Source organism: Chrysochloris asiatica, unplaced genomic scaffold, assembly GCF_000296735.1.
Source record: "Chrysochloris asiatica unplaced genomic scaffold, ChrAsi1.0 scaffold00055, whole genome shotgun sequence".
In the NCBI taxonomy this organism is placed as follows: Eukaryota; Metazoa; Chordata; class Mammalia; order Afrosoricida; family Chrysochloridae; genus Chrysochloris; species Chrysochloris asiatica.
In genome coordinates this window covers 7,611,132-7,638,581 of record NW_006408573.1, presented here as the reverse complement: position 1 = coordinate 7,638,581, position 27,450 = coordinate 7,611,132, and the positions used below count along the sequence as shown (strand labels likewise).

Sequence of the window (27,450 nt, the reverse complement as noted above, 5' to 3'; positions counted from 1 at the left end):
CCCGGCCGCGGGCAGCAGGGCCCGGGTCTACGCCGAGGTGAACAGCCTGAGGAGCCGCGAGTACTGGGACTATGAGGCGCACATCCCGAGCTGGGGGTAAAGCCGCCGCCCCTCGCCAGCCCTCCTGCTCCCCGGCTCCCCGCCTGGCCTCCCTCCGGGCGCGAACCGCATTCGCCCCCGGCGATCTGCCTCCCGCCTGCCCCTCTCCAGGGCGGGCATTCCTCGGGTCTAGGGTGCGATCAGAGTGCCCCCTCATTCATGCCCTCGTCTCTCCTGTGCCTTTCTCCCACCTTTATGAACCCCTTTGCTTCCTGCCTCCTCACTCCAAGAAGTGCTTTCCTGCTGGGTGAAGAGTAGGTGCAGGGGCCAGACCCCGTGGTCGGAAGGGGACAGCCCTTCCTCCTCACACCTTTGAGCTTCTGTCGGGGTGGAGACGAAACTGCGGTCCTCTTGGCCTATTGAAGTCCTTTGCCTTTTTAGATTTTTTTTTTTCTAGTGGGGATGGGTGGGAAGAAATTTTTTTAAAGACGTCCAGATTCTCAAAGCAGGCTCTGTGTATCATCAGGCTGTGAAATGAGGCAGGTGCGAAAGAGCCACAGCTAGAGGGGGCACCTTGTGGGCTTCTAGGTTGGATACTTTGGGCTCCCTCAAGATGGGCTCAGAGCTCTGCCTTCCTACCTTATCTCCCCAAGTTACCAGGGACCAATTAGGTTAGGAGCTTGTTCAGAGTTGAAGGGAGCCAAGTTTCTGTTGTGGCTTTCATTTAGGGAATGAATCGTGATATGATGTATAGACACTTCCAAGAGTTTGATTAATGGAAGGGACTGCATGTACAGTGAATATAGGCTCGGTTTATCCCAAGTCCTGGCATTGATGTGTTTCTCTTGCCTTTCACAGTAATCAAGATGATTACCAACTGGTTCGGAAACTTGGTCGGGGAAAGTATAGTGAAGTATTTGAGGCCATTAACATCACCAACAATGAGAGAGTGGTTGTAAAAATTCTCAAGGTGAGTACCATGAGGGGCATTAAAAAATTTTTTTTATCCCCCCCACAGGTCAAAGAATAACTCTGGTCACATTCTGGCGTGAGCCAGTGCTAGCTCTCATTTTACATATAATTTTCTGTCTGATGTCTCTCCACTATTCCTCCTACCCAATTTATGAGCGCTTTTAAGAAGATATGCAGACTGGTCTTAGCTCTAACTGACCATGATAGTTCAGCAACATCCTTGCTCCCAGATTTAAATTTGGGGCTCCCAAACCAAAAATTTCAAGTAGACTCCATTTATTACAAAATAAATAAGTAGTCAGTCCAAGGGTTCCTCAAGCTTTCCATTACTAATGGTGCCTTAAATCATCCTGGAAAGGATTGGGTGGGGGTGGGGTGGGGAGGAGTTACTTAAAAGATGAGTTTGAAGACCCAAGTGGAAGGAAATGCCTCAGTGGGAAATCACTTGTTACTTTGGTGATAAAGTTTCAGTTGGGGTGGAAATGGTGTGCCTGTAATGCTGAGAAGGTTCATTGTTGTGTGCTAGCTAGTAAAAGTGAAATTTTGGAACTATAGAAGTTTCGATGATTTATAATCACCGAAATTATAATGGAACAAAGTGGTTTTAATATCTTGGTTCAGTGACCTAAGTTTTATAATGTTATCTCTTGAATGGAGACATGGTCTTCGTTAGCATGCAGCATTGTCTTAATTTTCCTTCAAGCAAGTGGTCAGTTGTGTAGCTTTTACAGTGTTTTACAAGGTGTACTGAAAAGTAACCCTTGGAATTGGTGCGTCATTACTGTCAAGTTAATTTATGTGCACGTGCCCTCGGAAACCTTGGACTGGGTTGCTATGAGACGGAAATGACTCCACAGCACTTAACAACAACAGCAACATGTCATTTAGTGAAAAAGTCAGAAAACTCAAGAATAGTACGAGTGCAAACACTTTACAGTCTGGCCATGTTGTGGTGGTTTTGTGGAATAAGAATGTAAGGTTAAAGCCGTGGTAGTGAGGGAGGAGCAGAATTACAGTAGAAAGAAATTGTTATTTGTGCTGTCAGAAAACACACTGGGGACGAGTTGATGTGGAATGTGTGAAGTTTGACTTTCCTGTTCCTTAAGTAGAAGTCTTGGTGTAGGATAAGCACTTGACTGGAAGGTTGGTTTGAACTGCAAGGTTTACAGTTCAAACTCACCAGTGGCTCCTTGGAAACCCTAGACAGGGTCGTATGAGTCAGGACTGACTAAAGCAATCCTTAACAACAATTCCGTAAATTGGCATTCACTTTTAAAGTTACATGGTCTTTTTAAAATTATTATTGAAATCATATTCCCGAAAGAAGTTGCATGGAGAAATTACATAATTAATTCCTTTATTTATAAAAACAATTTTTTTTTAATGTTTTTTAATAAAAGGTGCTTCAAATCTTTCTAGGGTGCAGCAGGCAGGACATAAATTGAAATTAGAAACTTTTCACATTTCACTGCTGCATATTCAGAAGCATAAACTGCCTATTCTAAATCAATTCTAGAAAAATATCTAAACTTTTATGCCATGATAGCCCTTTTAGAATAAATATGCAGCCTCCCATTGTGTCCTTTTGAAAGGACCAGTAGTCAAGTGTAAGTGTAAATACCAGTGTACTCATTTAGGAGGAGAGCATTACATTGCTCTTAGTCATCGAAGAACTACTTTATAGGGTCGGTCAGTTGCAGGACCATTTTCCCCGACTCTAAAGATTTTCAGGATGTGTTTAAGGAAGCCACTGTGGAAGCTCTAGGTTGTTTTTATAAATGGAAAACCTAGGCACAGTGTTCAAATGACCCTTCACCAAAACTCCTATGGTTTCCAGTTCTGCCTGTTAACTGCTCACTTTAGCGTTCGATTATAAGATCTTAACACGAGGCATTTCGTTTTGACAGATTCTTTTCAGGGTGCAGCCTCAACCACCTTAACTTACACTAGCTTAATTCGCTTTGACAAAGCCCTGTGGCATTTTTAGCCAGATTTTTCTCTTGGATAAGAGGTAATGATATGGGGTAAGAAACCACTAATGGTCTCGTTGGTGGTTTTGTTCTGAAAAGCTGGATTACAGTAAATTAAGAGTATTAAAAAAGAGCAGGATCTTTATCTAAACTTGGTTTCTTCTAGTCCCATAAGTCGATGTTACGACTACTGTATCTGTGCTGCTTTAACATTTGGTCCAAGGAAATTAAGTCCTTAATAGAGTACCAGTTGCTCATAATTTGGGGGACTCAAGAAGAAGGCTTTATTTAGGGAACTTAATGTATGAATGTGCACATAGTGATGGGTAGATATGAGGGTACGTTCCTTGAGGACGAGACTGTCTCTTCCTTCAACATTTTCAGCCAGTCCTTTCCAATATGTGAAGAGTGGTTAGCTGATGTGTGGTCACTGAGGAATTTTATATTCTAACTTTTCACCAGTAGGTTTCCAGCTATTTTATTGAACAAACTATATTGGGGCTATTAGAAGATTTTAGGAACATGGAAATGGGTCAGCAAGATCTCACTGTCTTATCCTCCAGTGAAATTCCAAGGCCAAAATCTTATATGATTCCAATCAATATGGAGGTTATATCTTCCAATCAATATGGAAGTGTTTTGAGAAGGAAAGAGGAAAAGAAAAGTGAAAACGATAAAGGTTGATATGTTGTTGATAAGTGCTGTCAAGTTGATCGCAACCCGGTATAGGGTTTCCGAGAAGCAACTGGTAAGCTTGAACCGCTAACCTCGAGGTTCAAACTGACTTTGCAATCCAGTGCATTAACCCACAGTGCCACACCAGGACTCCAAGGCTTTATATAACAAGGCAGAAAGCCACGGTAATACCTTGAGTTTTATCTTTTCATTCTAAAAAAAAAAATCAGTTCTTAAGGTGCACACAGAAATAAAAGCATTAGACCATTTTTGACACCTTTAAGAAGGTGAGCACCATCTATGTGTAGATTTCAGGCCTTCTTGGCGAGCCTGCAAATTAAGCTGCTATTTCCTGAACAGAAGTTAAGAGCAGTGCCATTTAAAATAAATGTATAGTGTTTTGTACCAGTGCTACAGTGGCTTGGAAATTCCCATGTAAGGCTACCTATTAATGTTGCTAAGTACTGTCAAGTCATAGCGACCCTTATGTAGGATTTTTGAGGAGCAGCTGGTGAGTTTGAACCACCAACCTTTGGTTCAAATAGAGCTTGTGGTCCAGTGCTTATCCTACAGCTCCACACCAGGACTCGCCTATTAGTCTTACTATATAAATAATCTTACTTTTTATAAACAGATTAGCTACATACCCATTTTTCCCAAAAAATAATTCTCAAGCTTAAAAAAAAGATGATAATACAAGTTAGTTTTTTTTAAGCATATTTAACATTTTTGTTTGTAAAGTTTTGGATTGGGAGCTCTGGTAGCATAGTAGTTACGAATCGGGCTGCTAACCGTAAAGCTAGCAGTTCGAAACTACCAGCTGTTTCGTGGGAGAAAGATGAGGCTTTCTGCTCCCAGAAAGATTTACAGCCTCAGAAACCCTGTGCAGGGTCGCTATGGGACGGAACCAACTCCATGGTACTTAACAAGAACAACAACAACAAGGAGGCTTACAGATTCTTATTAGTAAGTTTGTAGTGAGCTGGTGACTATTTAGGTTCTATCAAATGTTGTTTAAACTTCACTCAGCCGATCAAGTGCTTTCTCCTTTTCTTTTACTTCCTTGAGTGGTGGTGTTTTTACCCTCTCTTTGGCATGTGTGTACCAAGGCATCGTTTTCCTGAGGCAGGACATTAGTATTAAATTACCTAAATCGTCTATAATTTTCATTTTTACAAATGTTTTCATAATGGCATAAAAGTTGCTAGAACATTATTAATCAAAATATTGCTAGCATTAAAAATAATAGAAAGTCTAAGAGTTGTACATGAACTAGTCGTCAGTGTTGTTTCTAACGTTGAGGTTGTGGGGTCAGAGGTCGAGAGAGTCGTACATCTGTTGAACAGAATCACAGAATGTGGGAGCTTAAAAACCCTTAGAGCCCAAAGATTCAGAAGGAGAATGCTCAGTTTGTTCAGAGTCCCGTGGTTTTGAATCACTAATTTTGGAGCCCCGTGTACTCACCATGAAGTCTCCGTAGGTGTGAGAAGCACAGTTGAGGCATTTGCTGGCTATGTGACCCTTTGATGTAATGAACTGTTTTAGAAGAATTGAGGAATGTTCACCACTAAACATCAACTGCAATTGATTTGTTTCAAATGAGGTTTGAAGTTACTCTTCTGAAAGGGAATGTTTGATATTAGTAGACTGCTAGTTAAGATCTTAGAGATCTCCTTGGAAACCCTATACAGGTTCACCAGGAATCGGAAGCAACTCAAGGCCCTTAACAGTAATAGGGATCCAGATAGTGGTTCTTTATGATTTGAATCTACAGCACCATGCTTATTGCACACACGAAATCTTACTTAACTCTCTTTGTTTGAAGCCTCAGTAGACAGTATTTTTATATTTTTAAACCCATTCAAGGGGGCTTCAAAAAATTCATGGAAAAATGGAATTAAAAGATAATAATGCTCAAGCCACATAATAACTGACTAGATTAAGGGTTAACAGTTTTGTCCATTTACTATATTGATGTTCATTGGAAAGTAAACCATGTAGGAAAAAGAAGATCTTGAGGTCAGTACCCATTTTCATGTGTAATCATGGATCCAGATATTTTTTTAGAACCAATTTTCAGTATCTGCCACATCATAGGTTGATACAGTCTAAGAAGTACTATAAAGGGAGGGTATAAGAGATGGGTTCTAGGACTGGCTTCTCCTTTTATATCCACTTGACTTGGTTTTCTCATCTGTAAAATGGGTTAACCTTTGCTGGCTAACTCACAGGGTTGTTGGGAGGATCAAATGAAATGGTGGTGGTGGTTATATGACCCTATACAGGGTTTCAGAGGCTGTAAATCTTTACAGGAGCAGAAAACCTCATCTTTCTCCCACGTAACAGCTGGTAGTTTCGAACTGCTGACCTTAAGGTTCGCAACCATTACGCTACCAGAGCTCCTATGCATGATGGTGCTTTAGTAATCCACAAAGTATTTATTCTTCCCTGAGGGAGTGTGTGCTGAGGAAGTAGACGGCTTGGATTTAGATATTAACTCAAAGCACTGAGAACGTCTATGCCTTGCACAGTTACTTATACTCTTCTGTGCCTCGGTGTCCTCATTGTCAAATGGTACTTTTATTTCAGAAGATTTAATGTGCTTAACACAGTGCCTGGCACTTGGAAAACCAGAAATACAGCTCCCATGTAACAAGTGAATGATTTGAAAGGGCAGAACCACTAGTGCAAAGGGCTATATCTTCTCTTGCTAAGATTCAGAAGGTCTGCTTTATGCCTGCTCTTCTTAATAAATGTTTTTGAACGCTGAGAGTAAACAGTTACTCTCTAGGAATTTACAGTGTCATCGGAAAGATAGGACTTGAATGATTAGAGGAACTGTTGCTTGGGTCAGCTGCAGTGGAGTTTAAAGATGCTTCCAAGTGTGGAGCTGTAGGATAAGCGCTGGACTGCTAACTGTAAGGTTGGGGTAATTCAGTCCACCGGTCACTCCTTGGGAATCCTATACAGGGTCGCTATGAGTCAGAAGTGACTCAGTGGCACTTGACAGTGATAACAACAACCAAGTAAATAAATAACTGCTCTTATCCGGGCTGAGCTTCCTTCTTTACTCCATCCTCTACATTCCTGGAAACCAGTGGATATTATAATTGTTCTTTGCAGGTGATGAAATTATAGTCAGAGATAAACAGTGGTTTGGTGATGGAGTAAAAGTAAGCCTGGAGTTTGAAACTTCTCAGCCACATTTCTGCCTGCCTTGAAACCATTGATGCAGTTGTGTTTGGAAGGATATTTAAATGGTAGTTTTCTTGTTAATATTTGCTGGGTTTTAATGAGGTCATAAGTCTCATACCTTTGGTAGACAAAAGTTTACAAATTCAATCATAATTAAATGCCAGTACTTGAATTCCTTCTCAGATCTGGCGTTTTTCCTCAGCAGTTCTGGGTAATAACCAGAACCGACTGCTGATTCTTTCAGTGTTTTTACAAACAGCCCACCACCTTAAATCATCTTTTGTTTAAATTTTTTTAAATATAAGTATATAAAGAGAAATAACACCTTGTACTTGAATTACTTTGAATAGATTCTCTTGCATAGCTGGACTCGTCACCACCTGGACAGAAACTTTTCCAAAAAGGTTTTTGTTAGCTTTTAATATTCAGCACTCATGCACAGAAAATCTTACATGTTTTTTCCCTTTAAGTAATCTCTCTATGTGTGGGGGAAATTTTATTATCAAAGCTTGAGTTAGTACTTTAATTTCCTTTTAATTTTTTTAAAACCTTATTTGGAAAAGTACTAAACTGATTTCTGTTTGAATCTTTTAAATACTTGTTCTGAATTTGAATAAGTAAGCCTTTGGTAGGAGAGACTTTCTAGCATGCAGGATGAAATAGGAGATTGCCATGGGAAGATGTGTCAAAGAGTGCCCACTCTGTACATCCTGATTTCTGCAAAACCCGTAGTTTAGATTTCTTATGATACCAAGGGTCATACTTGGGATGAAGTTGAGAGAAGGTAGTAAATTTATAACTTGCTCTGGTCCTTTGTTATGTCTTAGTACTCCAGTTTCCTTTGTCGAGTTAAAATGCTCATGTTCACGTCCTTAGAGTCCCAGGCTTTCCTTGCAGAGCGTCTCCCAGGTTCAAGAGGACTGAGCTGAGGCGAACTAGTCAACAGCAGCTTCAAATAGACAACAGGTGCCTGTGCTTTAGAAGGCAGTGTCTTAGCTGCATGTCACTTCTCCTTCTCAGTCTCATGGTCTTGTGTCAGTGTCGGTAGGACTCCAGTTGCTGTGGGACTCAGAATTGTTTCTGAGTGTCACAGTTTCTAGTTTGGGAAGTTGTTGGACAGGTGACAGTTGAGCAGCAAAATTGCTTCAGTTGCTCTTTAGCATACCTTTATTGTTAAGTGCTGTCGAGTTGGTTGGGAGTCTTAGTGAACCTGTATAGCAGGAGTGGGGAACCGTTTTTCTACCTAACATCTTTGCAGGCCATACAAAAGTCATCAGCTTAAAAATTAGCCTGCTATATTTGTCCCTGATGTGGCGCTGCAGGATAATGCCCTGGACTGTAAAGTCAGTTTGAACTGCAAGGTCAGCAGTTGAAGCCCACCAGCCACTCCTTGGAAATCTATACAGGGTCACTATGGGTGGGCAACGACTGGGTGGCACTAACAACAGCATATTTGACCAAACGTTCAGTTAACTAACACACCCCTATGGTATGTGTGGCACTGTGATCGCCTTGGCAGAGCCAGACCAAATGATTTCGTGGACTTCATATGGCCCATGGGCTGGACATTCCTTACCTCTGCTGTATAGAGTTTCCTGTGAGTAGCTGGTGGATATGAACTGTTCATCTTGTGGTTAGCAGTCCAGTGCTTATCCCACAGTGCCACCCCAGGACTCCATAAGTTACCTTTAGGCATAATGAAAGCTCTCTTGACCTTAACTGGATTGTCTAGGATCACATTGCCTGCCTGGCCTGTTGCCAGTAGTAGGAGAGCGAAGCAAGGCTTTATGTGGCACAGTATGGTAAAAGCAACTATTTAAGGAGCCCAGGTAGCACGGTGGGCTAGGTGTTGGCCTGTTAAATGCAAGGCTGACAGTTCAAATCTACCAGCTACTCTGGGAGAAAGAGGAGACTGGCTGTTCCTATAAAGATTTATAATCTTGGAAACTCTTAAGTCCCTATGAGTTGGAATGGATTCTATGGCCATGGGTTGGGTTTGGATAGATTTTTTTGATGTTGGGTGCCATCAAGTTGATTTCAACCATATTGACTCAAGTGACAGAACAGAACTGTCCCCATAGGATTTTTTTGGCTGTAAAGTTCTCCAAGTCTTTCTCCCACAGATTTGCTGGGTGGATTCAAATGACTAGCCTTTTGGTTAGCAGCCAAGGACTTTATGCCAGTTGTTGTTAAGTGGGACCCATAGCAACCCAGTATAGGGTTTCCAAGGAGTGACTGGTGAGCTTGAACCGCCGACCTTACGGTTCAAACAACTGAGCAGTCCAGTGCATTAACCTGCAGTGCCACACCAGGACTCCGTTATGACAGTTGCTGTTGTTGTTAAGAGCTGTCAAGTTGATTCCAACCCATAGGGACCCTCTAGAGGATTTCCAAGGAGCAGCTGGTGAGCTTGAACCACCAGCTTTGCAGTTTAAACAACTTTACAGTCTAATGCGTTATCCCACAGAGCCACACCATTATGCCAGTAGGGGTCCTTATATAATTAGTGGGTTGCCCCCATACTGATTCACCAGTAGAACTGGAGGAAGGTATTTTTCTTTGTTAACATTCCTACTGATCTTAATTTGCTTTCTAGTAGTGGTTGCCACTAAGATCAGTAGGAGAACTCTTAACTAGAATTTTCTTAAATTAAAAGGCATTGGGTTATCTGGTAGCATTGACTTCGTTTATAGATAAAAGATGACCAGCATTTTCCCCCCCCCTAACTTTTTGACATAATTTTCAGCTTTACAGAAAAATTGCATGAATGGTAGAATTTTTCCCCCAGATTACCCAGTATTAACATTTGCTTTAGTCTTTTCCTACCTTCTCTCTTTTCCTGTTATATACTACATTTGTACATACATGCATACATGGAGTCCTAATGTGAGGCTGTAGGATAATCACTGGACTGCTAACCGGAAGAACAGTGATTCTTACCCAGTAGCTGCTCCTCGGAAACCCCTTACAGGATCGCTCTAAGTTGGAACTGGCTCGACAGCACTTAAAAACAACTTTAAAAAAATATTTTTTTTTCCTGAAGTGCTTGTAAGCAAATTGCAGCCATCCCTAAATACTTGAGTATGTGTTTTCTAAAACCAGGGACGATTTCATACATCATCCTGGTGTCATGATTGTAGTGGTGGTGGATTTGTGCCGTGGAGTCATAATCATCAGGAAAGGAACATGGATGCAATGCTGTTGTCTAATTGACAGCCTCCATTCACTTTTGCCAGTTGTATTAATACTATTTATAATAAAAGTCTCATCATATGTTGCAATCAGTTGTCATACCTTTTTTTTGGTCATATGTTTTTAATATGGAAAATTGTCCAGTCTTTGTGTTTGTCACAAAATTAACATTTTTTAAACTTAAACCAAAAAGCAAACATTCAACCCTGTGCTGGGAATGCTGACCAAGTGGAGAGAGGGCAGGACCATGGCAGCTGGCCTGGGAGGATGTGGCTAGATTCTAGTCTCATTTGAACACTGTACTATCGGTGAAGCAGGTGGCTCTCTGTCTCATTTTCCTCTCTATTTGTTATGTGTTCAAGGCCGTATTGGTGACCGAGGAAAGGTGAAGGTTTTTCTGGCATATGTACATGTTGTCTCTCCCCCCCAGCACTGCCAGCACATGCACTTGGCTTGCCTGTGCTGTGACACCAGTAATAGGACCCTTTTCCTTCAGCCATACCTGGGACACAACTCAGAGTGCAGCCTGGGGCATCAGACCCACCTAGATTTGAATCCTGGCCCCTCCTTTCTGGAGCTGTGTGACCTTGGGCAAAGAGCTGAGCCTCCTGCCTAGGGATTTTGTGAGGATTAAATACACTCATTTTAGTTACGCCTCGGTGCCACTGTTGCTAGCTAAAACTTTGAACAGAATAAAGCTAACATTTACTGTGTGCTTCCTGTGTTCTAGGCATTGTTCTAAGAGTTTTATAAAACATACTTGATTGTGCTGAGCTCTTACACTTAATTTTTCAATCAAAAAGTTATCAATAGCAGAGGACTTCAATCCCTGCCGTATCAGAGATGAGTGTTCTCCTTTGCTGACTCAGCGTCTCTTTCTTTTGGAACGGGCTCTGTTAGGACATCCTACTGGCTGTCTGCTGATTTCAAATTCTAGATATTAAGGAAATGGGAGTGGTGACAGGAAACGGAGCCAGCAGCTGGGAAACAAGTTTGTAACTTGATGTCAGGGAACTGGTCTTCACTCCTGGAAGACGAAATCGCATTAACTCATTGGGAGAGCAGGTGTCTCCCCATTTTATTTCAGTTTTTCCATTTGTGAGTGCACGATATACAGCTGCTCTGAGCTAGAACATTGTCCATTTGGCAGCTGTCTAGTAAGCAAGCATTTTATTTATTTAAAGTGTGACATGCGTTTTCAACATTTTTAAGTACTCAAAATGTACTTAAAGACTATATGAGTCTATAAATGATTTAACTTAATGTTAAGTCTCCTACAGGCAAGCCCATCGTATCTTTAATTATCTTCCTTTCTACTACGGACATGCTCTTTAACACAACATGGTGCAAGATAGTGCAATGACCATTTAGTTGGCTAACATTGTCTTAAATTTTTATTCTCTTCATAAAGAGTCTCACTTCTGATTACTCTTGTGTATTTAAGCCAGTGAAGAAAAAGAAGATAAAACGAGAGGTTAAGATTCTGGAGAACCTTCGTGGTGGAACAAATATCATTAAGCTGATTGACACTGTAAAGGACCCTGTGGTAGGTGCTTGGTGGTTGGGGAGTGCATTAGCGGACTGGTGTATGTGTTGGGGGCGGGGGTGAAAGGGACACACAGGACCTCCAAGTGAGCATCATTACAGGGGTGATTGTGTGGTGTCTTTGGCTACTGAACAGTTCTGAAAGCCAGAAAAAATCATGGTGGCCCAGTGATGAAGTAGTCATCACTGCTTTTGCGGAACCCTGTTGTGGGTTTGTTACCCCATTCATTTGATTCATCCCACAAGTATTTGTTGAATGTCTCCCTGTGGACACCTGATGTAGAGAGCTGGGCAGGTCACAGTGCCAGACCTTCCAGTAGCAGGCTTGCCATTGCATATATATATATGTCTGTGATTAGCACCCACCACTAGGACTCATCTCATTTCTAAAGGTAAAATGAAAGTATTTTTGTTACATGTTTACTTTTAGCTATTTTAGATGTGTTTTTTGATTTTGTTATCTTTCCCTAGGGAGTTACTTAATCTTAAGTTTTGTTGATAAGCCAAAGTTGAAGCCTCCCTGCAACACACGTTTTTGTGCCGTTTCTCTTCTCTGCCTGTTCTTCCTCAGCTATCTCCCTGTTTTCCTCCCATAGTAGCATTTTGTTTATTTAAGTAAGGCTTTGCATCTCAGATAAAGACAGCCTTATAATAGCTAATGTTCATTGAGTACTTACTTACTACATGTGAGATACTCTTCTGAGTATTTCACTTAATCCTCACAAAAATCCAGTAAGGTAGGTGCCATCATTGTCCACATTGTAAAGATGAGAAAACTGAAGTCCACAGAGGCTAAGCCATTTGCCCAAGATTGCATAGTGGTGTTGAACTAAAGAATAAATACTCCCATGTAATCTACCACATAATTCACAATAAAACATTAAAAAAAGAAGAAAGAAAGGTTTTACCTTTGGGCCCCTGGAAAGATTTGCGAGGGATGGTTGTATGCTAGAGTCTCATGGACAATTAGAATCACATTCCAGCCTGAGTGGCTCAGACTGATTTTAAAGATGATTAATCCCAGACCGTTGTCATATTCTTTTAAAATGGTTTGCATTAAATACTAGTATTGTCCATTTTTAGAGAGCACTATGTAAAAATGTGGTATTCAGGAGACTTTTCTAAATGTGACCCAGTATTATACTTGGAACATCTTTAGTTTCCTTTTTATTTTTTTTTTGGAGTAAACAGAACTTGATACCTGTCTTATTATATTTTTGTAATGTGATACTAAAAGTTTAGTGTGCGTGTGTGTGTGATGTTTTATGTGACCTGTAAGTCCAGTAAATCGAAGTAGACAAAAAGCAATCTGGAGCCCTTGCCCCCTACAGAGCGATCTGGTGGTCTTGGTGAAGTCCTGTCAATTTAGGGTTTGTGAGGAATCATTGGATCGAGGCTGCTGTCCTAGCAAAGACCTGCATGACCTATGGTCCATTTCTTAGGTAACTTCCGCCTGCTGCCTTGAGCAAAAGTTGCCGTCCATAAAGATTTCCAAGATTTTCTTTTTTTTTCTTTCTATAGCCTCTAAGCCTTTGCTTTTCCCCCAATTTGGAAACCATATTATTGCCAATTAGCATTATGTTACCTCACTTAAGTAAACCTGACATTTGAAAATCTGGATGTACACAAGGGAAAATTGAATGTGTTAAAGATTGTAATGCTTTTACAATGTTTGATTATATATGGGTTTGGGGAACATGTCTGTTTTATAAGTGAGACATTCTGTAATACTCTTCTAGCCAAGGCAGGAATTTCACATGGAGCTTGTTGATGATTATATGAAACCCTCCCAACCTCTGTGATGGTTCTATCAGATGTATCTGGCTTTAAATCAAGATGAAAATGTGTGGCAAACCAGAACACTGCAGATAATAACATTTTATATAGTGTTCCAGGCTCATTGACATTTTTCTCAGAACACATTTATTTTTTTAATGTAAAATATCAAACATTTGTGAAAGTAAAATCAGCTCGTAACCATCCTCGTTTCAGCTCTCCCCAACTCACTTCCCTGCCTCCCACCGTCCCCTTTACCTTGAAACAAAGCTCCAACATCAGAAATACCCAGAAAGCATTTCCTTATCAGGTTCTTTCTGATGAGTAAATCCCTTTTTCTTTTAAGTGGGATTTGGGGATGGGCCAGTATAGCAGAAACAAATTAACGTTTACTGTTTGAATATTTTTAAAGCATTAATATTCTCTCTTGCAGTCAAAGACACCAGCTTTGGTATTTGAATATATCAATAATACAGATTTTAAGGTGCGTATACACTTTTTCTCTGTAGCATGGGGCCATTGTGGTGGGGGTGGGGGGTGGGGTTGATATTCCAAAACTGAAGAGGGCCGGGATGATGACTGGCAGGAGAAGGAAGTAACAAGTTGGATTCCTGATGCTGTGAATACAGGATGTAAAAAATGGTTATGATTCTTTTATTTAGTGAAATTATTCATAACCTTTGTCTTTTTCAGTAGGAGTAGCTGCTGGGCTGGGTCTAAGCTGATCTTTAATCTATAACACCCCTGTTTTAGACAACACAACTGGGTAGATGTTAATTTTTGGTTTTTATATAACTTACATTGTTTACAGTGAGAAATAATGCAGGGTTGTTGTGGAAAGAAGCAGTGTAGTAGATTCGAGCTGTCAGATGATGAGTGTGTGTGTTCATGTTCACTGAATACAAAGCAAGTGGCTCAAGTAGCCAAGAATCACTGCTTTCTATTAACCCTGGTTTTAAGCGTCGCCAGTTCAGTTCCAGCTCACAGCAACCCCTGTAGAAGTTTTCCAAGGAGCAACTGGTGGGTTTGAACCACTGACCTCGTGCTGATTCTGCAGTGCCACACCCAGACCCAAAGTAACCCTAGCCTGAGTTGTTTATATTATACAAGTCATGACTTAATTATTATCGATTTTGAAGTGTTCTTTTCAAAGCACAGTTTTATTCAAGTTTTTCCTGCGTTTGTTTTCATTAACAAACTTAACCTTAACTTAAGGTTTTGGGGCCAGGTGTATGGGACATAGTAAAAATTCATTTCTGGATCATATTTTGGAAACCAATATTTTTTTATGTAAAATACCATTTTACATAAAATGATAAAAAGTGGCATTGATTTTTAAGGATATTTTAGAGAACTGTTAAGCGATTATAACATCAGTGAATAAGAGGCTTGTGATTTTGCAAAGGTGGAAGTTAGGAACAAAACCTACTCAGCGGTTGAGAGATCCTGGTATCAGGAGTGATGCCCTTAGGTGGCAATAAAATAACTGTATCCTCACATTTAATTTTTACTGACTAAAATAGGTAAATTAGTGGGAAAGAAGCAGATGATGATATTTTGACCTATGAAACAATAGCAAGTTTATTCATTATTTTTAGTTTATTACCTGGAATAATAAACTAGTAATAATAATAAAATATTATTGCTTTTCCTATATGTAACAGACTTTTCTGTAAGTGTGCCACCTTAAAGGTGAGATCAGCTATGGACTCTAGGAAGTGGGATGTGACTATGTTACTGCTTCACTGATAGCTGTAATATGCTGATGTCTGTAGCTGATCACACCTTCACCAAACAGCCCACATTTATCAAGGTATACGGGAATAGGGATGTATGTGCATTGCTTAGGAGAAATAGGCTTTTGTGAAACCAGCCATGTTCCTAATACCAAAGTTGAAAAGCTGGTCTTATGAAATATCATAATAAAATCTCTTGTAAATACCTGTATTTTTGCCTGTTGTCCATCCACACCTGCAATTTTTAGCTTCAGCATTCTATGTTTTTAAACTGACATCAGCAATATGCTGGAGATCAGTTGGCTGGAATTTTAATTCTCTGGAGAAATTCTACTTCTTTGAGGTCTTAACCCTCAGGGGGTGTTTTGGTAGCAGACAGCCTCTTGTTGGTAAGTGCCATTGATTGAGTCAGTTCCTACTCGTGAGGTTTCTGAGGAGTGGCTAGTGGGTTCAAACCACTTGGGGTTAGCAGTCCAATGCTTATCCTATAATACCACACCTCTAGTAGCTTTCATAAAGGGATCACAGGAAATTCATGTTTTTTAGTACTTTGTATATCTGAAACATCTGCTTTGTCGTCTCATTTAATTGTATTTACTGGGTATTGTGTGTTGTGTACCATCGAGTCAGTTCTGACTCATAGTCTGTACAGGGTTTCCAAAATTAGCTGGTGGGCTTGAACCCCTGACCTTGTGGTTAACAGTCCTGTGCTTATCCTCCAGCGCCACACCAGGGCTGGTATAGAATTTATAATTTCCTCAGAATTTTAAAGAGATTGCTCCAGTATTGCCACAAAAGCCATTCTGTTTTCTGTTTCATCTTATGTGATGTTTTCTTTCTTCTGGAAGCACTTAGAAGTTTTCTTTCATAGTCTCCTGACATTTCACAGATGTACCTTCCTTTGGGTCTCTCTTGGGTCTTTTGTTCTGGATACTTAACTGGGCTTTTTTTCTTTTTCAGTCTAGAAATGCATGTCTTTCCAGCTGGGAGAGATTTCAGATGTTCTTTGATTTGCTTACCCTTCTTTGTTCTCATTTTATAGAATTCATTCAAATGCGAGCCTTCATATCCTAGAACTCCATTTTGTTCTCGGAACCTTTTTTTAATTGGCAACCTGTTCTGTTGTGTTTGAAAGGTATTCTCTTTTCTTCCTAAGAATAGTATGATTTTCCTCCCTAAGTTTTCTTCTTCATGCTTTTTTGTCTTACTTCCAAATTCTATGTGTGTGTGTGTGTTTGTATTAACAGAGACTCCTATCTCTTACAATTTTTGGAAATGTCACGGTTCTTGAATGTCTGCTCCTAATTTAGAGAAATCCTGTAAAAAGCTGATTGTAAGCTCGTGTCTGTAGAATGCAAGCTTGGCTGCAGTAGCCCCACATTGAGGGGAACTCAGGGGTCCATATAGACTTTTGCTTAGTTCTTCAGTTTTCACTGTGGTGTTTTAAACCCATTTTCCTGTGTAAAGCTCAATTTGCTTGCCTATTTTTGGTGATACCTGGGATCACCTACACATGAGCCTTTCTGTAGTTTTTGAGTTTGAAGCTGTTTATTTCTGTGTCTCCCTCCACTGTTGGTAGAATTTTTTCTGTATTTTAAAACTGTTAATTCAGCTGGACATCTGTGGTTTAGCTTCGCAATGTTGCCTCTTCCATTCTTAGTTCTTATAAGTTGACCACATGTGTGCTCCTGCCTCTTTTACTGTTATTTACAGGAGCTTCAGAAAACAGTAGGGATATTTAATCTGCTGTGTCTAACTAGAGTGTTCAAGTCATGTCAATCTTGTTGTTATTAAGTGCTGTAGAGTTGGTTCCCAGGAGCAGCTGGTGGATTTCAACTGCCGACTTTGCGATTCAAACTGACCTTGTGGTACAGTGCTGAGCCTACCGCGCTGCACCAGGACTCCTTCATGCCATTCTGGTCAACTTAAAAGACATGAAAAATCAGATTGTTGTTTTTTGCATGCTATCAAGTTGATTCCACCTGGTAGCGACCCTAAATGACAGTAGAACCATCCATAGGATTTTGTAGGCTGTGATCTTTATGGGAGATGACCAGCACTTTAACCTTTCATTTCACTGCCAAGTGCTTAACTATTGTGCCACCAGAGCTCATAAATATCAGATAGCAGATGTGTATTTTGTTAGAGCAAATCATGGCTAAAAATTCATTTTCATTTCTCGACAGTACGCCAGGCCACAAACTGGGAAATCAGTTGGTGTGATGGCAGCGAGGCTTTGTGTGTGTGTGTGTGTCCTGTGTCTACCATCTTAGGAAAGTTTGTATTCATTTACTGATTGCATTTCCATTTTGCTGTTAAGTGTATTAATAGCTGGTTTAAAGCTATTGCCCAGAGGGATATGTCCCTGGTTTAATATCAGGTGACCCAACCAGGGTAAAGCCTGCAGCCATGCTTTCCCGTATTGGTGCGATTGATGCTGTATTTTAATACATCATTTCCCCTTGTTGCACCATCCCTGTCTGATTTTTTTTTTTTTTTTTTAAATAAGGAGCCCTGGTGGTGTTGTAGGAGTTCCAATCTACCTGTCACTCCGCAGGAGAAAGATGGCTCTTGGCTCCTATAAAAATTTGCAACCTCAGAACCCCAGTCAGGGTCATTATGAGTCTGAATTGACTTGATGGTGGCAGTGGGTTTGGGTTTTGTCAGTTGCTGGAGCCCTGGTAGCACAGTGGTTAAGAGCTTAGCTGCTAATCAAAAGGTTGGTGGTTCAAACCCATCAATCTCTCCATGAGAGAAAGATGCGGAAATCTACAGATTTCCAGGGTGGCTGTGAGCTAGAACCAACTTCACGGCACATAACCACTGCCACTGTTTTGCTACATCATACATGCTGTCTCACTTGCTGACTCATTGCAATAAATTGCAGGCATTTTGGTGCTTTATTCCTAAATACAGTAGCACTGAGATTAGGACGATCTCCTGCCCAACCACTGTACTGCTAATACTCCAAGGAGCCAGGGCATGCATTGGTTGCAAACCAAAAGGTTGGTATCTCAAACTTACCTAACAACTCCTCAGGAAAAAGACCTGGTGATCTGTTTCCGTAAAGATTACAGCCAAGAAGACCCTGTGAGGTAATACACGGGGTCATTTTGAGTTGGGATTGACTTGATTGGTACCCAGCAAGGTTAATACTCCTAAGTAACTTGGGAATTAAAATAATAGTTCCTTCTAACGTAGGTTGTCCATATTCAAAGTTTTGCAGGTAATTTGTGCCAGTATGTGTTTGTGAATAAATCTAACTGTTTTTTTGTTTGTTTGTTTAATTTTATTATTGATTCCTAATTTGATTACTTAGTGTACAGCAAACATTCTACATGATGTTGGTGTGGAATTTGTTGATAGTTGGTTTGTTCTTAGTGGTCATTTTATAAATGTTCCATTATGATTGAAAATAGTGTTGGTTAGGTGTTTTAAAATGTTACTAGGTACTATATAAAAGAAAAAAAAATAGTATTTCAACTATTTGCCAGTATATAATCTAGTTGAGCAATATAGTACTGTTTTTCTTTATAGAGTTATGTTGAATGTGTTAGATCAAACTTGTCCACAGCTTATCTAGCCTTATAAATTTTTCCTTTTGATATTTTACTCTCTGGTAAAGGTGCTGGTTTGGCCAATTTCCTCTTCTTCTTTTTTTTTTTTTCAATTTTAAGGTTTTTATTGTGAATTAAAAGTTTACAGGTCAATATGATCAGTTTTACATTCAACAAATCATAGACTTTGTTTCATTATAATGATTATAATCCTCTCCATGTACCATCAGTTAACAGCATTTCTCTATTCATTTTAGCTCTTTTTTTTTTTTTTTTAAACACTCAGGCATATATAATAATTTGCACCACCAAAGGGCACATTCTGCAAGCCTGTGGCTGCCAGCTCTTACTTAGTCCCTCGCTTCCCATGAATCTAGAGTCCTCGGCTGTTCCCTCTCTCCATGTCCCCATCTCTGCCTTCATCTCTGGTGTTGCTGTGTCTCTGGAGAAGGTCCTGCATTCTACTGGTGCTCTTCTCCTTTGATGGTCCTAGGGTCCTCTGTTCCTGGACTGTAAGATTAACTGCTCCCCCATTATTGTTAAAACTTCTACCTTTACAATTGTGACAGTCACAATTAGTCATGATAACAATTGAATCATAAGAATCTTGTCCCCATCTCTTTTTACCAGATCTAGCTAAATAAGATGAAAACTATTCAGTGGGAACTCTTACCTTACCCCACACATTCTTAAACTAAACTCCCTCTTAGAACCTTGTAAGCCGGTCACTTCGTGCCTTTATCGCCCCCTCATTTTAGATAGCCAGTGTCCAAGTTGCCCATCCCTATCTACCCTATATACAGAGGGGATAGCATTGATACTTCACGTGAAGACTCCTTCCTTCCTGTTAATATTTAGAGTTACTACCTCCATGAGTAAGGAGCTCTGGTAGAGTAGTGGTTACAAATCGGACTGCGAACCTTAAGGTCAGCAGTTTGAAACTACCAGGTGTTCCATGGGAGAAAGGTGAGACTTTCTGCCTCATTTACAGCCTCGGAAACCCTGTACAATGTCGCTATGAGCCAGAACCAACTCCATGACACATAGCAACAACACCAACACCTCCATGAGTACAGGTCAAGTTCATCAAATTGTAGCAATTTACCCTCATTTCCCGTATCACAAATTTTTTTTTTTAATCTTCTACTCAAGTTCTGATTATCAAGCCATCGAGACTAGGTCAAATGGGTACTGTCTGCAAGTTTGGGTATTCTTGTGCATCTCCCCTCACTTTGTATCAGCTGGATGCTTCACTCTCAGCTCTAACCCTCTGTGGCTATGTCCTTGTCCATGGGCTCAGGTGTCCCCAGGTCTCACCACATTTTGGACCAACCAGCTCTTCCTCTTCTTCTCTTATCTCCAGGTCAACAGGAGTAAATGGACCATGGTTGAACTCAGCTCATTTCTTCATTGTTGCCTTTCCCTCTCTTCCACTCACCAGTAGACCAGTGTGGTCGCCAGCAAGCTTACATGCCTGCTCATGTGTTCCCTTTGAGTTTCAGTCTTAGGGGAGTGTTGGTCCTGAAGGAACTTGATTGCTTCCTTGGATGGCTTCCCACCAAACAACTTGCTTATTCTTATAGTAGCCAATCATACTGCCATTTTTGGAGGGGTTTTTCCTGCTGATCTTTCTTTGAAGATGTATCTTCTGTTGCTCTAGCTGTTCCAGGCTGGTCTGCTTATCCTTTCTATTGGGAATGTCCCACCTCATAAGATTCTGGATGGGGCTCAGGATTCCACCAAAGGTCCTATACACCGCAGGAGACCTATTTCACTGGGCAAGTTGTAGAATGCCTTTTAGGTATTATAATCAGTTATAGGCTGAAGACTGGCTCACAAGCTTTCTGTAATCATGTTTCCCGACATTCCTTTCTATCCCACTAAAGTGTCTATTTTACAGTAGTAGGCAAGGGAAACCAATATTCATGACAGCCAAGCATCTTAGTATTATTTCCCCTCATACTATACCTCGATCCCTGTATCACAGAACCCTGTTGTTCCAAGGTTGAGCATGCATCACTATTTACCTCTGTCCCATTTAACCCATACAAACCTATCTCAGTGTTCCCGTATCTATATCTTGTTCTTCCAACCCCTCCCCCTTCTTGTGTACTGCACTACCCAACACCTGAACTATGATGTGTCTGCCCCCTAATCTGTGCTCTACCATCACCTCCCTCCACCTCCCCCAAACCGCCCCACCCCACCCCCACCGGTAACCAACAAATAATTTTTTTCCTCCCCTTTTAATATGGGTATCTTTTCTTAAACTTTTACAGTAATGGTCTTATTGAATATTTGTCCTTTTGTGACTGACTAGTTTCACTCAGCATACTGTCCTCAAGGTTCATCCATGTTATGTGGTGGCTTGCAGCTTCGTTGTTATTCTTCAAGGTAGCATAATATTCCATTGTGTGTGTATACCAAAGTTTGTTTATTCATTTTTCCATTGATGGGCACTTAGGCTACCTCCATCTTTTTGCTATTGTAAATAGTGCTGCTATGAATATTGGTGTGCATATGTTGTTGTTGTTGTTGTGTGCCATCGAGTCGGTTCCGACCCATAGCGACCCTGTATAGGGTTTCCAAGGGTGTAAATCTTTACGGGAGTGGAAAGCCTCATCTTTCTCCCGCGGAGCAGCTGGTAGTTTCGAACCGCTGACCTTAAGGTTCGCAGCCCGATTCGTAACCACTACGCTACCAGAGCTCAATATCTACTCTTATTCTGGCTTGTATTTCTTGTGGATATATGCCAACTAGAGGAATTGCTGGATCATACAGTGTTTCTATTTCCAGCTTTCTGAGAAAGTGCCATACTGTTTTCCAGAGTGGTTGGAGCATTTTGCATTCCCACCAGCAATGTAGGAAGGTCCCAAGTCTCTCCACATCCTCGCCAGCATTTATTGTCCTCTGTATTTTTTAATTTCGCTGTTATGGCTGGTGTGAGATGATATTTCATTATTGTTTTGATTCACATCTCTCAAAGGAGCTCTGGAAGTGTAGTGGTTACGAATCGGGCTGTGAACCGCACAGTCAGCAGTTCGAAACTACCAGCTGCTCTGCGGGAGAAAGAAGAGGCTTTCTGCTCCTGTAAAGATTTACAGCCTTGGAAACCCTGTTCAGGGTTGCTATGGATCAGAACTGACTCAACAGCAGTTAACAACACGGAGCTCTGGTAGCATAGTGGTTACGAATTGGGCTGTAAACCTTAAGGTCGACAGTTTGAAACTACTAGCTGTTCGCGGGAGAAAGATGAGGTTTTCTGCTCCTATAAATATTTACAGCCTCGGAAATCCTGTACAGGGTCGCTATGGGTCGGAACCAACTCCACAGCACATGACAATAATGGCTAATGATCGCGAACATTTCTTGGTATGTTTGTTGGCTGTCCAAATGTTTTCCTTGGTGAAGTGTCTGTTTATGTCCTATGCCCATTTTTTAATTGGATTACTTATCTTTTTCTTGAAGAGGTGTTGTTTCCTATAGATTCTCTGTCTGATACGTCATTGCAAAAGATTTTTTCCCATTCTGTGGGCTCCCTTATTACTCTTTTGGTGAAATCCTTTGTTGCACATAAGTTTCTAATTTTTAGAATGTACCGATCATCTATTGTTTGTGCAGTTTTTGCAATGTTTGGTAGTCTGTGTGTGCCCTGTATTTAAGCCTTTAAATTTGTCCCTATTTTTTCATTGATGACCTTTATCTGGGATTCACTTTTAGGTCTTCAATCCATGAGTTGTTTTTGCTTATGGCATGAGGTGAAGGTCTTGTTTCAATCTTTTGCTTATCGATTTCCAGTTCTTCCAGCACCATCTGTTGAAGGCACTGTGTCTCCCCCACTCAGTGTACTTTGGCCCTTTGTCCAAGATCAGTTGGCTGTACGTGGATGGGTTAATTTCTGGATTCTCGATTCTGTCCCATTGATCTATGTATCTTTCATTGTACCAGTACCAGGCTGTTTTGACCATTGTAGCCATGTAGTAAATTTTGAAATCTGGGAGTGAGAGGCCTCCAACTTTGTTCTTCTTAAGCAGTGTTTTGCTTATCCTGGGTCTCTTTCCTTTCCATATAAAATTTGTAATTGTTTTTTCCATCTCTCTAAAGAATGTCATTGGAATCTGGATTGGGATTGCATTATATGTGAAAATTGCTTTGGGCAGTATTGACATTTTCACAATTTTAAAGTCTTCCTATCCAGGAGCATGATGTAAATTCATCCATTTTTATAAGTCTCTTTTGGTTTCTTGTAGAAGTGTTTTTGTAGTTTCCTTTGTGTAGGTCCTTTGTTTCTCTTGGTTGCATTTATTCCTAAATATTTCATCCTTTGGGCAGCTATTGTAAATGATATTGCTTTCCTAATTTCCTTTTCAGCATTGTCATTATTAGTATAGAGGAATCCAACTGAGTTTTATATGTTGATTTTTATACCCTGCCACTTTGCTGAATCTTCCAATAAAGTTATACTTTTATCTAGTTCAAAGCTCTAATAAGAGATGCATGATGATGCTAAGAACAACAACAAACAAACAAACAAAATAAAACAGGAAACACCAGTCCTTAAAGTTGTAATGAATAGTTAGAGCAAACTCCTGCATTCAAAAATATCTCAAGCTAAGGTACCATATTGAGGTATAGAGGAAAGTTTCTATTGAGACATGTTTCTTAGCTTTCTATGCCTCGAGAAGAAGGAGTATAAAGTAAAAATCAGCGTACTTTTTAAGATAGGTGAGAGTCTCTGAAAGGCTCCTTCCTGAAAGGCCCGTGGTGGTCCTTCGCGAATTTCTAACTCACTGATGTAGGTAGAGCTGTAGAGATAGACCTTGACGAGTTGAGATAATTCTGCTAAAATGTGATGTGGAGAAGGGAGGGTTCATAGACTGAATCAGCATTGTTCCCTTATATTGAAAAGCAGCATTTACTGTTGTTGTCATAGGTCATTTCTTTGTAAGGACACGTAAGAAAATAAGTGAGATTATCAGGTGATTTGTGGTAACTTAGATTTGCCTGATTAAAGAGTTCCATACATTTCTAAAACTGCTGACTTTGGTTTTATTCTGAAACTTGTGGTTCTATATTAAACATGCTTAGATAGTGACTGCAGCATTAAATATCTGTTGCAAATAGGTGCTTACCTTTTATGTGGCATCCCACCCCCCTGCTTCTCCTTACGTGGGGGCCATGGGGACTTCTGAACTTAGACTGACCTGTTGCACCCATGTGCAGGGTAAGAGTTTGCTGTGTTGATTGTTTCCTCATCTGCCTCTGCCTGGGAACTTTTTCAGAGAGTGGGGTCTTTTTGGCCTCTTGAATGAGAGTTGGTGGGATTATGACGATGCAGCCGAACCACCGCTGGAGTCTGAAGCCCACTGAGTGGATGAATACTGCAGGAGTTAGGCCCACCTGTGGCATTCCACTCTGAAGAATCGGGTGTTAGACTGAGGAGACCAGTGAGTGTCTTGATCAGATTGTATTTCTTACCATTCTCTTGCTGAGATTTCAGGGGTTCATGAAAAGCCCCAGGAAATGACTCCGGAAGTTCTTCAGTGTGGTCCCTATTACAGAGGTCCCAGGTTAGAGCTGAATTTTAGGAACATACCCCAGGTGCGTCTCAGTCTTGAGGCAAACAAGTTGGCGAGTAATTCTTTACCTCCTTTGTAATGATCCCTTGGGAAGCATGTTCTCATTTTATTTTGGCTAGATCACTCACTTTATGGAAATTTAAGCAAAGCTTACTTCCTGCTTTTTTGTAGTTGGGTAATAATGTTTTCTTCATAGCTGACAAAGAAAACTGGAGAGAAAGTCTGGTTCTTGTGAAATTCGCTTTTTGATTTGTTATGGACTCCTAGAACTTCTGTTTCATGGGAAAAGAGTTTTATTTTATCCCATTGATTGGTGAGCATCATGGAAGACAAATACTTGTTCCCTGTTTTCTGTGTGTTCTGTGTGCAGGGCACAGATGGACTCACCATAGGTGGTGTGGAGGGTATGAAGCCGAGTCTCTGTCGTGTGGGGCCTTAGTGTCGGGTTAGGGAGTAGAATGTGGAAAAATGGGTATGGTACTGAGTTCGTTGTACAGTGGACCCTTAATATGCCTTGTTGTTCAGAACTATCGAATCACCAAATCGACAGTCCTACTAGCACAGCACCGCTTTCTCCCTATCTTATGTGGTGTCCCCATAAGCAGGGCACGTTGTTGGCATGGGACTCTTCAGATATTGACACAGTGAAGCAGCCTCTTGTTTATAACAGACCTCAAGAACTTCAGGTCACTTACCCAGTACCTGAGCAAGGAATGTTTACTCTGAACACCATGAGGGGTGAGAGTTCAGAGATGGGAGAGACTGCTGGCCATGTTCTGGTGTTCCTGTGGGATGGTTGAACTTTGCAGTCCGAGGGAGAAGAGCATTCCAGGTGGGAACAGTGGAGCAGAGGATGGAGGTGGTCAGTGTGAAGAGCTCCTTGGGGATGCCAGGCTGTGGCTCCGGTGGGTAAATGTCACAGCTGTAGCTTGGTCTCCTTTCCTCCCAACCTCCTGTCATTCAGGACTCTGTTATACATGGGGCATAAATGATTGCACACATTGATGCTTTCTGTATTGAATCAAGTTTATCAAGACCCTGGTGAGGCGCTGAAGGGTAAGCACTGGACTGGTGTAGCTGCAAGGTTGGCAGTTTAAAGCCACCAACTGCTCTTGGAAACCATATTATGGGATCACTAATGAGTTGAAACTGACCCAGTGGCCCACAGCAACAAAGTTGATTACTGGTTGGAATAGCTTCTTGTTAAATGCTGTCAAGTCAGTTCCCACTCATGGCAACCCTGTATAAGGGTTTCCAAGGAGCAGCTGGTGGTTTGAACTGCTAACCTTGTGCTTCACAGTCTAGTGCTTGATCCACAACAGCACACCAAAAGTCGGTTGGAATAGCTGGTGATACTATTGTTGTTGTTGTTAAGTGCCATCGAGTTGGTTCCGACCCACAGCGACCCTGAACAGGGTTTCCGAGGCTGTAAATCTTTACGGGAGCAGAAAGCCTCATCTTTCTCCCGCGGAGCAGCTAGTAGTTTTGAACTGCTGACCTTGAGGTTCGCAGCCCAATTGGTAATCACTACACTACCAGAGCTCCTTTAGGGGCTTCAAAAGTTTCATGGAAAAATGGGTCGTGGCATTTTTCCTCGAACCTTTTGAAACCTCCTCCATTTCATGCCTGACATATTTACACTACTGCTTGGTTTAGATACCATCTGAGGTGAGAGGAAAGTCTTCCATAGCAGTCCAAGTGGGCAAGTAGCCCAGACTGGCTTACTGGCAATACCAGCCTTCTGAGGGTTAGAAAAGCATCTTTTTGTTTTCATGGCCTGTTTATTGTTTGGTACAGCCTCTGGGAGTGAGCTCCCTACCTCAGAGGAGGAGCTGATTTGACACCCAAACTGATGGTATCTTCAGCTTTTGTCTGTACATATTGGTCATCTATGTGCAGCTGCAGACTGGCTTAGGAGCTCTCTTGTTGTGCATTTGACGCTCTCTGAGTAGAAGTGGTGGAGTGCTAATGCCACAGCACTTGTGTGCAGGTGTAGGACCATAGCTGTTCGCCAGCACCGTGTGCTCTGCCTGCACACTTTAGTCACCACATTGCCAGTTATCTGAGGTTGAGAAAAATCTACTATTCTTACAAAGCTAGAAGAGAGAATTAATTACTCTTCCCTAAAATAGGTAATTGGAGTCTGGGTGTGGTACTGTGGGTTAATGTGTTGGACTGTAAAGTTGGTTTGAACCTCAAGGTAGTTGGTTCAAGCTCACCAGCCGCTCCTTAGAAACCCTGTATGGGGTCGCTATGGGTCAGAACCGACTCAACAGCACTTAACAATAACAACAAAATAGGAGATAAGATTGTTAGTCCTTGTGTTCTTAGAAAACATTACATTTGATTTTTGGCAAATTTGATGGGGTTTTTTTGTTTTGTTTTTTTGCAACATACATGTTTTTTGCACACATCAATCAAAAATATAAAGTAGTACAATGAAAAGCGGTTTTACTCCCCTGCTCCCAGCTGCCCATCCCCTCATAAATAGACATGAAACTAGGTGATACTCATTTCTTCAATCTGATTCATGCAGGTGAATGTGTGGTTTTGCTCCAGCGCATTGTATACACTGCTATGCTCCTTGGAGAGAGTCCCTATATTGCTTGAATAGAGGGACAAAATCTATTTAATAAAAGTGTATTGATTACTTTTAGAAAAAGTGCCACTTGGCCTGATGGGGAAAGAGATTTACTTGGGAGTTGAGTATCAAAGCCAGTCATATTGTATCTGACATAGTTTTAATGAACTGTGGTGCATAAATGATGTCCTCTGTTTAGGAACTGAAATTGTAAAGCACTCAATAGGGTAAGAGTAGGTCTTTTGACTGAATAATGCAAGTTTTTGTTTTTATCTCAATGTGGCCTGTGAGTTTTTATTAAATTAAACCTGTATCTTTCTGTGTTTTCTTTAGTTCCCAGCAATTTTTTTATTATGATGTGTTTTCTATTTTTCTAGTCTCTTGCCATCTTCAATTGTTGTATCCCCTCATTTTTCTTGTTCCTGAAGTGGGGTTAATTTGTTATATACACTAGTAGGAATATGAGGGCAGTTAGACAACTAAGACCTCATCTTCAGAATCCTGCAGTTGTGGGTATAAAGTTATGGAGCATTAAATAACCTATGGGCTTAACGTGTTTTTCTCCCTTGGGATTCCTTTTCCCAAAATTGAAGTATTAGGCCCTCATATTTTTAATCTTTGTCCAGATTTGTT

General features: G+C 40.9%; 1 protein-coding gene across 1 annotated transcript in view; it reads left to right on the top strand.

Annotated features, from left to right (window-relative positions):
- The first annotated feature begins 6 nt into the window (after positions 1 to 6).
- Positions 7 to 27,450, top strand: part of CSNK2A2 (casein kinase 2, alpha prime polypeptide) — a 44,632-nt gene continuing 17,188 nt past the window's right edge. Inside the window, exons 1-4 of the mRNA XM_006863572.1 lie at positions 7 to 96; positions 898 to 1,009; positions 11,488 to 11,589; positions 13,798 to 13,848. The gene's annotated coding sequence lies outside the window, so the exon portion shown is untranslated. The remainder of the gene's footprint in view (positions 97 to 897; positions 1,010 to 11,487; positions 11,590 to 13,797; positions 13,849 to 27,450) is intronic.